Raw genomic sequence first — 5,615 nt, 5'->3', positions numbered from 1 at the left:
GTTTGTTTAAGCCATCACAAGGCAGGAGGGTTGCTTTTCTGAGAACTCCTGGTATGAATCCACTGGTTGCAGATCGCTCAGATTAAAGCTGACAACCTACCTTAGCTCAGAGCCTTAGGCTCCCAGAGGTAGGTGTAAACTCTTTAGTCCCCAACAGCTTTTTTCCCTGTCTGTGTTCTGTTTTCCTCAAGAAACCTACCACACTGAAACTTTTTGATGTATTTCCCCTTAAATAAAGAATTTGGGCCTTTACCTCTGTTTAGTTCCAGTTCCTATCAGGGCTGGAAACCCATCAGGCCCCAGCTTTTAAAACCATTTTCTGCCTCTTTTTTGTTGTTTTTGTTCCTTATTGATTATTTTCAGACTTTTTATTTTCCCAGCCCATTCACATCTCCAAGCAGGAATCTGCTCTTCTGGGGTACTCATAACCCCAACAGACCTGTAGCTATGAATGAGGCATCTGGCCTCCCCTAACCCCTAGGAGTAGATCATGGGGACAGACTACTCTTTCTAGGTACTATCCTGTTTCTTTCTGACCAATATACCAAGAGTGTATTTAGAGACAAATCTGTGCTTGGATTGTCCTCTAGTACTGAAACAGTGACAACACACTAACAGCAGACTCCTGGCAAACATGGATGTAGGCACCATCTCCTGCTGAAATAGTGGAAGTGAATACAGTGTCAGAGAAAATAAGCAGGCTTCATAGGAGTTCTGGAAAGTCAAGCAACAAAATTCTAGATTAGGAAGACAGAAATAAATGCCTAATTCTTTAATGCTCAGACAACATTGCACACCAACAACACATTAGGAGCTTTCAGGAAACCATGACCTTACCTAGTAGTTAAAATAAGGTGCTAGAAACTGATCGGGAACTGATCAATATGGGAAAGTTCTCAGAAAATTTAAAACAATTGTTTTAAAGAAATTGAATGAGCTTGAAAAAAACAGAAATGTTTCAATACTCTGAGAAATGTAAAGAAGAAAAAAAGCAACTAAAAATAAAATTCTTAAGCTGAAAAAAATACACTCAGTGAAATTAAAACACTATAGAAGGTATTAATAGCAGTATGGATCAAACAGAAGAAAAACTTAGTAAGCTCAAGGATAGGCTATTTGAAAATGCACAATTGGAAGAGAAAAGAGAGTAAAGGAAATGAAGAAAGCTATGGAAAATTTGAGACATATTAAAAGAGCAAATATTTAGGTTATTGAGGTTTGAGATAGACTTGAGAATGTCAAAGCAATAGAAAGTTTATTCAAAGAAATATTAGCAGAAAACTTCTCAAACCTACAGAATCCAGGTACAAGAAAGTCAAAGGTCACCATTCAAATTTAACTCAACCATGTCCACTCTTAGATATCTTAAAATCAAGCTCTCACCTGTCAAAGATAAACAAATGATTCTTAAGGCTGTAAGAGAAAAGAAAAAAATAACAATTAGGGGTGCCCAAGGCACCTGACTGCAGACTTTTCTTCAGAAGCCTTATAGTCCAGGAGACAGTGGCAGGAGATTTTCACAGTACTGAAGAACAAACAGCCTTCAAACAAGAACAACATACCCAGTAAAAATACCTTTTAGAAATAAAGGTAAAGGGGTTGGGGCTATGGCTCAGCGGTAAAGCACTTGCCTCTTACGTGTGAGTCACTGGGTTCGATCCTCAGCACCACATAAAAATAAAATAAAGATGTTGTATCCACCGAAAACTAAAAAATAAATATTAAAAAATTCTCTCTCTCTCTCTCTCTCTCTCTCTCTCTCTCTCTCTCTCTCTCTTCCCTCTCTCTCCCTCTCTTTAAAAAGAAAGAAAGAAAGAAAGAAAGAAAGAAAGAAAGAAAGAAAGAAAGAAAGAAAGAAAGGTAAAGATGTAAACATCCCAGACAAAGAACAGTTGAGAGAATATATCTCCACCAAAACTGTTCTATAAGAAATGCATAAGGGAGTCCTTCAAACTAAGAGGAAAAAAAAGAAAAGGAAAAAAAAAAACATGGAAAGGTATAAAACTCCCTGAGAGTAATCATACAAAAATCTCAGAATGACCTAATAATGTAAATGTGATACATAAACCATTCACATATTTAGTATAAAAACTAAAAAACTAGTTCAAAATAATAGTAACTACATCCAAATTTTAAGTGATAGGCAATATAAAATATATAAAATGGGATCTCAAGAATTCTAAAGATTTGAAAAATGGAATACAACAGGAAGGTTTTCTGGTTTGTGCATTTTTCTCTTGTTCTTTTATTTATCTTCTTACCTTGACTATTATGTTGCTATCAATTCAAAATATTTTGTTGTAGTCCAAAGAAGTTTTTGTGTCATGATAACCACAAAGCAAAAATATATTATAGACAAATCAAAACTAATAAGCAAGTAATAAAACATGTTACTAGAGTAATTCATTTAACCAGCAAGGAAGTCTTGAGAAAGAAAGAAAGGATTAAAAGAAAACTAGGAAGTTATATAACAGCTGTACTAAGACTTCACCTGTCCATAATTACCTAGAAAGTAAATGGATTACATTTTTTAATTATAATATATAGAGTGACTGAATGGATAAAAATGAGATCCGATGATATGTTGCAAAAAACTTAGTTCACCTCTAAGGACACACAGAGACAGAAAGTGAGGGGATAAAATCCATGTAAAAGGAAGACAAAAGAAAGAAAAAAAATGTATTCATACTAATATAAGATAAAATTGACTAAGTCAAAAGCAATAAAAAAAGATAAGGAAGGTCATCCTATAATGACAAAGGGGTCAATTCAGCAAGAGGAAATAACAATTCTAAATACATATATCCCAATATTGGAGAATGAATATATATATATATAATATTAATAGACATAAAGGGAGAGATAGACTCTAATATAATATTTTGAAATTTTAATGCTCCACTTTGAGCAATGGACACATCATAACAGACAGTAAATCAACAAAGAAACAGCAAAGTTAAAGTGCACCCTAGACCTAATGGATCTAATAGACATCTATAGAGCAATGCACCCAATGGCTACTGAATGCACATTGTTCTCATCAGCACATGGAACATTCTCCTGGAGAGATAACATGATTGGCAAAAAAATAAGTCTCAAGAAATTTTAAAATTTGAAATCATATCATATATTTGTCCTGACCACAGTATAATTAAGCAAGACATTGATAATAAAAATAACTTTGGAAACTAAAAATATATGGGAATAAAAACAAATTACTTTTAAACAATTGATGCAAAGAAGAAAGTTTTAAAATGTCTTTAAACAAATGAAAACGGAAATACAAGATACCAAAAATTATGGGATTCAGCAAACACAGCACCAAGAGGAAATTTTATAGCAATCAACGCCCACATCAAAAGCAGAAAAATCTTTAATAAATAACCTAGCACTGCATTTCAAGAATGAGAAAAACAACTGGATGTGGTGGTGCACACCTGTAATCCCACAACTCAGGAGAATGATGCAGGAGGATTGTATGTTTAAGGCCAACCTCAGCAACTTTGTGAGATTCTATCTCAACATCAACTTTTTAAAAATGGTCTGTGAATATACCTCAGTGGTAAAGTACCCCTGGGTTAAATCCTCAGTATGAAAAATGAAACAAATAATGACAACAAAAAACCAGACCAAAAAATATCCATTATTAAAGAAAATCCCAGAACCAGATGACTTCAATGCTGAATTGTACCAAATATTTAAAAGACTAATAACAATTTTCCTTAAGTTGATCCGGAAAACAGATGAGGAAGAAATTCTTCATAATGCTTCCATGAGGCCTGCATTATCCTGACACCAAAACCACATAAGGACACACACATAAAAAAAAAAAAAAAAACCTACAGGCCAATCTCCTTAATAAGTACAGATGCAAGTCTTCAACAAACTACTAACTAACCAAATTCAACAGCACATTATAATGATTATTCACCATAATCAAGTGAGATTCATTCCAGTGATGCAAGGATGGTTCAGTTTATGCATATCAATAAATGCTATATACCACATCAACAAAATAAAGGACAAAAACCATATGATTGCCTCCATTGATGCAGAAAAGGCACTCAGCAAAACTGAACATCCTTCATGATACAAATGTTGAAGAAATTAAACATACAAGGATTATATCTCAACATAAGAAAAGCTATTTATAAGAAGACAACAGCTAACATTACAATGAATGGGAAAAGGTGAAAGCTTTATCTAATATCTGATCCCAAACAAGAATGCTGGAGCAATTAGGCAACAGAAAAAAAAATAAAGTACATCAAAATTGGAAAAACGTTATGAAATTGTCATTGTTGGCAGATGATATGATCTTATATATAGAAAACTCCACCAAAACCCATTAAAACTAATAAATGAATTCAGCAAACTTGCAGAATGCAAAATCAACATACAAAAATCAGTAGCCTTGCTATATGCACATAGCAAATTATTCTGAAATGGAAGCAGTCCCAATTACAATAGTTTCAAAAAAATAAACCTGTCAATCAACTTAACCAAGAGCTGAAAACTCTAAAATTAAAATTATAAACATTGATAAAAGAAATTTAAGAGAACACAAAAAAGTGGAAGGACATTTTGTGTTTATGAATTGGAAGAATCAATATTGTTAAAATGCTCATAATATCTAGAGCATTGTACACATTCAATGCAATCCTTATTAAAATGCCAATGGCATTCTTCATAGAATTAAAAAAAAATTCTAAAATTTATGTGAAACTCCAAAAATAAAAATAAAAACCAGAATAGCCAAAGTCATCTTAAGCAAAAAGAGCAAAGAATGTGGTACATTACCTGACATCAAAACATACTCTAAAGCTGTAGTAATCAAAGCAGCATGGTATTGGCATAAAATCAAACAAAGAGACCAAAAGGACAGAATAAAGAGCCTAGAAATTAAACCACACATGAACAGCCAAAAGATTTCCAACAGAGGTGCTGAGAACCCACATAGGAGAAAAAATAATCTTTTCAACAATGTTGGGAAAATTTGATACCCATGCAGAAGAATGAAGTTACACCCTTCCCTCACACCATACAAAGATCAATAAAGTTTTCATTTGTATTAAGATTCCTATATTCTTTATCTTCATGTGGACTCTTATGATGAGACACAATTTTTAGAATAACTGGAGGAAATCTCCATTAGCTGCAACCAGAAGAACCCTCATAAAAAAACCATTTTAAACCTCTTTCTGCACATACTTATTATTACCAATTCAATTATATGACATAAACCATATCTTGATTGATTGATTGATGTAGCAATACATTTAAAATATTTTTCTGTAAAAACAAATGTGCTTATTAAGCATAACTTAAGTGTTTAAATAGGTACATGGCTTATCTAACAATTTCTTTTCCCCCTTTCTCTTCTCTGCTGTTGGTGCAATAAATAACAATGCAATAAATACACTGGTTGATATATCCATCTGTACTAATTTGAGTGTTCCCTTTGGATAAAGAAGCCTGCTAGATCAAAGAATATAATCATTTATAAGACTTTTTAATTATATTGCTAAAATACCCTCCAGAAAGTTATTAACAATTGCATTCTCAACAATGTATGAGAATGGGATTTCTACTGAAAAAAATTTTTTTGCTGTTTT

This window comes from Marmota flaviventris, chromosome 3 (genome assembly GCF_047511675.1).
Source record: "Marmota flaviventris isolate mMarFla1 chromosome 3, mMarFla1.hap1, whole genome shotgun sequence".
NCBI lineage: Eukaryota > Metazoa > Chordata > Mammalia > Rodentia > Sciuridae > Marmota > Marmota flaviventris.
This window is presented reverse-complemented; position numbering follows the sequence as displayed.